The sequence below is a fragment of the Zootoca vivipara genome, chromosome 12 (genome assembly GCF_963506605.1).
Source record: "Zootoca vivipara chromosome 12, rZooViv1.1, whole genome shotgun sequence".
NCBI lineage: Eukaryota > Metazoa > Chordata > Lepidosauria > Squamata > Lacertidae > Zootoca > Zootoca vivipara.
In genome coordinates, this window is record NC_083287.1 from 41480252 (window position 1) to 41489849 (window position 9598).

Below are 9598 nucleotides of genomic sequence, written 5' to 3' on the forward strand. Positions count from 1 at the left end.
TAAGTGTCGTCCTTTTAAAAGGAAACATACTCGAGTTTGAGAAAGTGGCAACAGGGAAACCATCCACAGTGACTGGCTCCAATATCGCAGAATGAAGAAGCACTGCAATTCGAGAAGCTGAGGTAACAAAAGAATGTGCCACTGTACTCTGCATCATTTAGCTTAGTTAGCTGGTTGATTTCCTACAGCAGAGGTTTGTCTCCCCCCCCCCCCCAAGGAGAGGCAAATGGGCTCAGACCAAAACTTTTCTCGCAGTATTCATTTCTGCGACAGAGTGGGGATGAAGGGGGGGGGAGCCAAATTCTGTTGTTCTCAAACTCCTGTCCCTCCCAGGAACTATCTTCCCCTTAACTTTCTTCTGTGTGGGATTATTACTGCCTTGTTTAGTGCTAATGATGACAGGGGTGGGGTGGGAGAGGATGCAGGTAACTGCATTCAAAATGGTGGCACCTTTTGCTCCTGTGGCGTTTGGTGTCTTGGATATGCCATGCTCGTACTGCCAAAATAAGGGTGACATTCACCAGTCCATACAGTCACCCTTCACCATTTATGCATTTAATATACTGTACCCCCCTTTCTCCAAGTGCAGGACTAAACGCAGCTCAGAGCACAAATTACAACAAAAAATACACAACAAATATAAATATTAAGAAACAATTAACTAGGTTACCCTATTAGAAACAGCACTGAAAACCATTTAAAATCAAAATAAAAAATTCCTTCCAGTAGCACCTTAGAGACCAACTAAGTTTGTCATTGGTATGAATTTTCGTGTGCATGCACACTTCTTCAGATACACTGAAACAGAAGTCACCAGACCCTTATATATTATAGTGAGAGGTTGGGGAAGGGAATTACTCAGAAGGGTGGTGGGAATGGGTGATTGTCTGATAGGTGTGGTAAACCTGTGGACGACTGTTAATGACTGCAATTGGTCTTACAGGAAAAAGCAAGGGGTGAGATGGCTAAAAATGGCTTTATCATGTATAATTAAAACATTTAAAATCACACACACAAAAAGAACAGCACTACCCACCCTTGGAAGAACCCTGCCACAACAGCCAGTTAGTATTTATTTCTCTTATCTTCTTGAGACCCTTGTCAGAAATGATCTCGCTGTGTCCAAGATGGGAAGGGCAGAGCTGGAATGAGATGTGGGAAAAGTGCCATGTGGGTATAGCAAAAGAGATCGGCTCACGCCTGGTTTGTAAATGAATCAGCTGGTCCCAAATGAAATAGTCATGATTGCATGCATCATCAACAAAAAGATGTGGTTAACCAAGATTTGGTGGAGTCAAGATGGTAGGGGCAAGGTGGGACTTGCGAAGGACAAGGCAGCCTTCACACAAGTGCCTTGGCTGCCTTTAAGAACATAGAAAGAGTTCCATTGGATCAGACCCAAGGCCTGCCTGTTCCCACAGTGGGCAACCAGATGTCCCCCCGTGCCATATATAGTGCAGGCAGAGGCAGATTTAGGGCAGCATGACTGGTTCAGTTGCACTGGATGCAGATCCATGATTTACCATGGAGCAGGAGAGGGGCACCGAATTTTGCACAGGGGCTCCCTCGGCCAATAAAGCGAGATGAGCGCCATAACCCCAGAGTCGTTCATGACTGGACTTAACTGTTAGGGGTCCTTCACCTTTACTTTATATATCCATCAAGACTAGCAGACATTGATGACCTTATCCTCCAATCCCATTGCTCTGTTTTTAAATCTTCACGCTTCAGATTTGCCCTATCACTCCATAACTACCGGCTGCTGCACTTTAACTGTGTCACCCTCCTCAAAAATTTAATTCAGTAGATTAGTTTGGGGTTTCCTTGGTCATTTTCAGGCCACATTGGGGAAGGAGAAGTGTGACAATTGTCATGGTGTTCTAAATCTGGCAGTTTTCACAAATAATGTCCCTCTCATCTCTTCCTTAGCCTTGGCCTGTGCCTAAGGGTGCTGTAAAAGGGAGGACATGAAAAACTTCCAGAAATAAAAGAAGAATGTCTTAGTTGGGAAGTGAACACAGCAGTGAAAGATCTCTGTAAACTCTAGCCCTGGGCACTGATAGCAAAGTCCACATGCTCACTTTAACTGCATCCCCTCTTTGAAAAATGGTTATTCCCTCTTTTCAGAGCTGCGTAGAGATTGCTGCACACACAGTGGTTGGCTGCAATTATTTCTTTCAGCTTGAAGAGAACAGTAGCCATTGGACCAAAGTCTTTATGTTTTTAAGTGAAGCTGATTTTGATGATAAAGGATATTATATGTTTTTTGGGGTTTCTAAAGACATATGTTTTTGTTTCATTTTCAGGCATAACGGCAATAATACCACCATGAACAAGATAAATACAACAAGAAGTGAATAGCAGAAAGTCTGGGGAAGATAGAACGGTCATTGTTTATTTCCCCTGGATAACAACGAAGATGTCACTCAAGTATTTATAGACTTGGAGTTACAGACTCAAATGTCCCAGAAAGCAACATTCCAAAAAATATCTTGGGAAGATGGTGGGCTTTGCAGAGATGACTATTTGTTTGGATATGATAATATGTTGCTTAAAATAAATAATATCCTTCCAGTAGTGTTTAACACTGTTAGAGGCATTATGGCTCTGAATACCAGTTGCTGCGAATTGCAGGTGGGCAGAGTGCTGCTTTGCTTGTGTCCAGTTTGCTGGCTTCCCACAGACAGCCTCTGTGAGCCCCAGATGCTAAACTAGATGGACCATTGGCCTCATCCAGCAGGCCCTCCTTCTGTTCTTAAGCTCGTTTTGATATGTCAATTTTTCACCTTAAAGCAATTGGCCACCCCACCCCTGTATGTCCATTTCCTGCCCCCACTGCAATATTTTCCTTGTTTCAGTCTAGCTGCTATCAGCCTCATTCCTATGAGATTTGGGGGAGATTTTGCTGAAGAATGACAGCAGAAGCCAACTTTGGTTTCCCTTGATTACTTGTGCTCGAACAGGTTGCAATGGTGAAGGGGAGAAGCAGGTTTAGGGGGCCTCTTGTCAGTGCCCCCCTGCTGGGATGCAGATCCCCAATCATGCCAAGCCTTGATGGTGGCCCTGCAAGCCCACATATCCTTATGCTGCTCATTTTGCTTTTCATATTATGGTTTTCCATGCCTGAATGTAGCAGATTTGTTAACGCTGAATGTATTTTCCCCTCAATATTTTAAGACTTCTCATTTCCCCCCTCTGTTGGGTAGGACTGAGGAAGCAAGGAATACATGGATAGATAGATGATAGATAGATAGATGATAGATAGATAGATAGATAGATAGATAGATAGATAGATAGATAGGCAAGATGCAGTCAGTTGGGAAAAAGAGGGAATTTCATTTTCTAAGGCCTCTGAGTTTTTAATCTTATTTTTCTCCTTTGGGACATCACCCACAGTAATATCTGCAGATGGGATGGAAAATAAAGTGAAGTACTGCAGTTTATAAATATATGCCTCCATCACCCATTTCAGGCTTTAATTGAATCTTCATTTTAAAGCTATGTTTTGCAACTTTCTGGATGGGCAGGGTACAAATTATTATTATTATTATTATTATTATTATTATTATTTAATGGCTTTGGCATAGAAATTGGGAAAGTAGCATAAAAGAAACCTTGAGAAAATGGGTATCTTAAAGGATCCTGCAGCTGTTGATCAGATCAACTTTAGTAAGAGTATTTCTCGTAGGAACAGATGAAATAAAGACACTGGGGAGGCATGTGAATCATCTGAGCATTTTTAATGTTTTGGTTCAGTTCACATCAAGATCTGGGTGAAGGGTCTAAAGGAGACAGTTCCTCTTCTTGACGCAAATCAGTGTATCCTATTCCTCTGCTCTTCTGCCTTTATAAAACCAAACCAAAGCTCACTGCAGGAAATTGGAGAAATATTGGAATGTATTGGGGGAAAATATGCATTCATGCGGGTTTTGTGAGTGGCATTTTTGTTATGCCACTGATAGTTTGTGGAAGTTCTCAGTGTAAATGCACATGCCAAAGCCTGTGGACAAAGGGCCAATCTTTTAAAATTGTTTACAAGGTTTGCAGCAAGCAGCTTTCATTGAAATAAATGTACTGGAAACAGCACAACTAGAAAATGGCAGAAAGGCTATAAAGTTTGCATAAAGAATCCATTATGAAGGTGTGCCAATGGAACGATTGTTTGATGTTGCGTTACAAATGTATTGTTTATTCTTTATTTTTTAAGACTCAGCTGATCCAGTGGGGTTTTTTGCATTTAAAGAGCATAATGAAGCTGATCTATTTCCAAGTTGTGGGAGGAAAGCAGCTCCCATTAAACATTTGTAAAGAATTATTAAAACCTGACTACTTCTTAATGCAATGCCCAGATAGATTTTATATCACGTTTTTGATTTCGCACATATTCTTCCAATCAAATGCAATTCAAAAAACCACCATTTTACATGCATTACCAATGAAAACAAGAAGCACAGAAACAAATGAGATAATGTTTATAATAAAAAAGCACGATGCCAAACATCTGCATTTGAGATGGACTAGTGCCATCAATTTGTTATGAGCCCGGGAGTCTCCATGCTCTTTGGCATGTGTTTTAAGGGCACATTTGTTTACTTATCAAGCTGGTTTTCGTTCTTGGGCATTCTTGTGTTACTTTACTATATTGCAATTTGTATGCTACTTTTCAAAATCGAAAGTGGCTCGTGAAAAATGAATATTGAAGACGTGACAACTGCAACAAAATCTTGCAGTGTTGAGCACTCCATTTCAGTGCCCAAGTCCTCCTCCATGAAATCCCATTCCATTCTGCTTCCCGACCAGTATTCCATGGCCACGGAGCATGCTTAGTCCTCAGAAGATTGTGGGAAGCCTCTTCTCCCTTAGGGTTTTCCCTCCCTTTTAAAATGTACAGACCACAAGCCTGTTAATGCCTCCCTCTATTGATTGCTAGTGATGCCCATTGGGACTGGTAGGGCAGAAGGCAGGGAAGTAAACTCAGGGCTGGCCTACCTATGAGCCAAGGTAAGGCGACCACCTCGGGTGGCATGACCCACAAGGCTAGCAGATTCCGATGTAGATCTTTATTCCCCCCTTGCTCCTGGTGTAGATCTTCACTCACCCCTTCTTCCCTGGCAGGGAGGGGAGAACTATTTTGTGGTTCGCCTCAGGTGCTAAAACATCTTGGGCAGCCCCTGTGTCAGTTGTAGGTAGACACAGAACTCACGAGAGACAGCTGGCCCATGCAGAGTTTGTCTGAGCTCATTGTCGTTTTGTCCCTGTTTTCCTCCCTGCTGAGTTCTACAAGGGGCAATACTGAGACAATAAGGAGGAGGAAGGTGACAGACAGGCAGTACCACTGTCTATAAACAAGCAGATGGGGAGCAGGCTGAGATAGATGGTGCAAATCAGGTAGATTCACCTATACTGTAGGGTGATGCCCTGGGCTCCTTTGTGACGAAGTAGATAAAGAATGCAAACTGAATTGAATTTCATTCCCACCCCTGTGTGGTTGGTCAAGGGAGCTGTGGACTCAAAAAGGTTGGAAATCTCTGCCTTAAGCGCAGTCAAATACCTTGAGTGTCCTTATGCAAGCAAAACATATGTTCTGCCCCTCAGAATACCATTCTCTTCTTAGGCGGAGTCTGACTATCTGTGCTTCGCTAGCACAGAGCTTCAATAGCATTCATGTTATTCATGTCGTCCAAAAGTAACTGCCAGAAGCCCAGCAGCTACTGGGACATTTCACAACATGCAGAGGAGTGCAAAATACAAAGGAAAGCTATGTTCCTATCTGCTAGGCTGGGTCGTATGGATCAGATTAGTTCACATTAGAATTGGCAAAGTCCAGATTTCTGCAATACAGTGGTACCTATGGTTACGTACTTAATTAGTTCTGGAGGTCCGTTCTTAACCTGAAACGGTTCTTAACCTGAGGTATCACTTTAGCTAATGGAGCCTCCCGATGCTGCTGCGCTGCCGGCACACGATTTCTGTTCTCATCCTGAGGTAAAGTTCTTAACCCGAGGTACTACTTCTGGGTTAGCGGAGTCTGTAACCCGAAGTGTTTGTAACCTGAGGTGTTTGTAACCCGAGGTTGGGTGCTTTAAGGCCTTATAGAGGTTGTGAATACTATGCATAAAGAAACACCTTTCCTGTTATGAAACTGTCTGAGATCATCTCAGACATTTTTCTGTGTACCACCTGCAAGCTGGGAGACAAAGCAACGGGGCACCAATTTATAGAATGCTCTCCACAGGAAGGCCCACCTGGCACCAGCCTTGCCATCATTTCTGCACCTGGCAAAGAGATAGTTGTTTTCCTGGGCATTTGAGCAGCACCAATAATATGTTACTGTACTGTTACATGTGATTTTATTATTGTATTTTTAAAACTTGGTTGTAAATCACTTTTTCCCCCTTTTTAGTGGAAAGTGTCATGCAAATTTAAGAAATCTAAACCTAAAAGCTAAATGTAAGATGGCACAGGCAGCACTATATCACTACGTGGAGGCAGTTTATAAGTGTCCTTCATATGGCAAGTAGATTTGGCTCAGTAGCCTCCCAGTGTTCAGGAATAATCAACAATGGAGTGTAACTTCTCGAGAGCCAAGAGATCAGTGTCTGGAAGAGTACGTGGCAAAATTATAACACTCTTTGATCATCTTGCTGCAAAGTGAGAACCTTCTTGCTAGCCTTGCATTCTCCTTCCTTTGAAATGTTTTAAGTAATAACTGTCATTACTGGTGAAATGTGTCAGCCTGACAACTTCAGAGACCTAAATTTTCATCCCATTGAAAAGAACAGAAGCAACAAAGGTCTTTCTCATCATCCCCCCTGTGTGATGCTCGTTGTAGGAGCAAAAAGGTTTCCATGCCCGTTTTGTCCTTAACATCTTCTGTTGTGATTGCCTTGAAAGGTGGTGATTAGCACTGATTTTGCTCACAAGAATTGAGCTAAGAGATCACATTTTATTTAGAGAAAGTAGACTAAAAGTTTCCTTCTGAGAATCCTTTTGCATACAGTTTTGGTTTGCAGAAGTGAATGCTTTGGAAATCTTTTAACTATTCCCTAATGAATGGAGCAAATATGATTACTCCACTGTACTTTCCAGGAACTGTGAGATGCCCTAATTAGTTCTGGCTTTTGGAAGTTGGTTTAGATCCACCTTCACCACCCTGGTTTTCTTCCTACGTTTTGAAGTTGCAGGCTGTGACAGTCCAGAAGATATGGAGTGAGAAGGGTTGGGGAAGGCTGTTTTGCTCTGTCAAAACATTTCCTGGCATGTTATGAAAGTGAAGGAAATGTGGCAGAGGACTAATGACTACAGATATGCAAGATGCAGTCCAGACTCAGATGACACACAGATTAAGAAATTAAAGAGATTGCAGTTTTAGGCTTGAGAACATGAATGTGGATTTAGAACTCAGTTTTGAGTTATCGAATCCCTGTAAGTAGCAAAGAAGCTAACAGCGTGACATTTGATAGGGGACAGATCAAGGTCTTAGCTTTCAGAAATCTTGCTTCCAGTTAGTCCTTTTCTTCGTTAATAAGTTTGATTATAATAAGATCCTAAGGGCCAAATTACAAAAGGGGCCAGTTCTCACCGAATGATCCCAGCTTCATATGGCCTTGCACATTCATTTTGATGCAAAGCTCCTCCTTTGTTTAAACCAGAGTTCCCTGTTGCACCAAAACCAGGGAACTATGTTTTTAATGTTGGTCTGGTAAGTAGAATATGAAGCTGGGAACATTCATCCAAACCATTCCCATATGTTAGATGCATGAATGGATTGAATGTATCTGGAGGTGGGGTGATCCCTTTACAATCATAACTGCAAATGGGTTGGGGGGGGTCACAGTCCTTGAACTTGGATAATGATTCATGCTTTCCTGGATGGAGGGATGAGTTCATGTGTTTAGAAACTAGGCTACTGCAAAACTGTAAAACTGACATTCATGGTCAGTTCCTGGGAGGGAATGTGGCCCTCAGTCGGAAAAGGGTCGCCCTCCTCTGGTATAGCAGCTTTGAATAATATCAGCTTAATGCTCCAGAGCAAAAACGGAAACACATTCAAGAAAAGCCCACTGGATAAACATAATTTAAATAAGAAATATTTTTCTTTCTTTTCTGCTTCCATAGCATTAATCTAGCTGTGGAGATGACACAGAGCTGTGGGCAGTCTCCACATGTCTAGGCAGTTGGCAGTTTCCAAGACAGAAAGAGTTAATTTGGAACTTGAGGCAGAAGATCTCACAAGAAAATCTCCTCTTTCTTGATAAAAATATAATAATAATTGATTAAATTATAAGATTCTTCTGCCCTTTCACAACACCCAGAATCAGCTGCTTGAGGTGACAATCTCATTCTAGCCTGGCTTCTGTGTGTATTTGATGTGTGGTCTGGGCAGAAATGAAGAGAATTTTTGTGTTTCCTTGGGGACTTTCTTCTGCAAAACACCTCAGGGACTTTCTTCTGGGAAAAATACTTGGGAAAGGTTATCTTGTTACAACATCTGTAGTTGTCATTGGGAGTTTCCTCCTCAACTGGAATGGGTGTTTGGATGAGAATCCATGACAAAATAATTCTCTCAATCTTTTGGCCAACTCTCCTCCCAGGCGGAGAATTTCATTTTCTAGAAGATTCTGTTCCTTCTGGAACACTGGCAAGAAGCCAATTCTTTGTGTGCTAATGGTCACATGGGCACAGACTTGGCACTCTCTCGTCATGTGAGAAGCTACTGCTGAGTATGGCTTTAATCCCCGACCAACGCATGGATCATATCAACAGCTCTACAAAGCAACAATAAACACAGATACTTAATGGAAAGAAAATTCTCATTAGACTTTATGGATTCCTTTTTCCTAAGGAAACCTTATATGGTTTGGCTCATGACTGTTGCTTGTCAAATAAATAGAGAATCTACGAGAGTTTTTATTTATTTTTTAAAAACTAAGAATATTGTTTCTCTTCTGAACTAGACGTACATATGGAACTTGTTAATTTATTTGGAATTTTATAACGGTTTATCCATTTTGACTAAATGCTTCCCTCCCCCTTAGTGTTCCATTGACCTTTAATATAAATAAACATTAAGCAAACAGAAAAATAAAATAACATTCTCCAAATTCTACAGCTTTCTCTTGTGCTCAAAGTCTTATTACTCACTTCCTGTCAAAAGAACTTTGACGTTTACTCTCTAGTATATAAACAGTCCCTGAAACTCAAGAGCATTTAGTTCAGCAGTTTGTTGAAAGGGCTTTTTTGAGTAGTGATGATTGCAAACAGCAACATAATGGAGCAGCGTTCACCAACATGGTGCCCTCCATATGTTAATGGACTACAACTCCCAGTAGCCCCCAGCCTCATCTGGAGGGCACTAGATTGGCAAAGGCTATAAGGGAGGGTTATAAAATTGTGTGTGATGTAGGGAAAGTGAATGGAAATAAGCTTCTATAAGATCTTGGGGTCATCCAATGGTGTTGATGGTTAGTAGTTTCAGGAAAGATAAAGGAAAGTAACGTAATCCATTTCACGTAATCCATTAATCTGTGGAACTCACAGTCATGAGATATGGCAGTGGCCACTAAGTTAGATAACTTTAAAAGGGGAAACAGCAAAT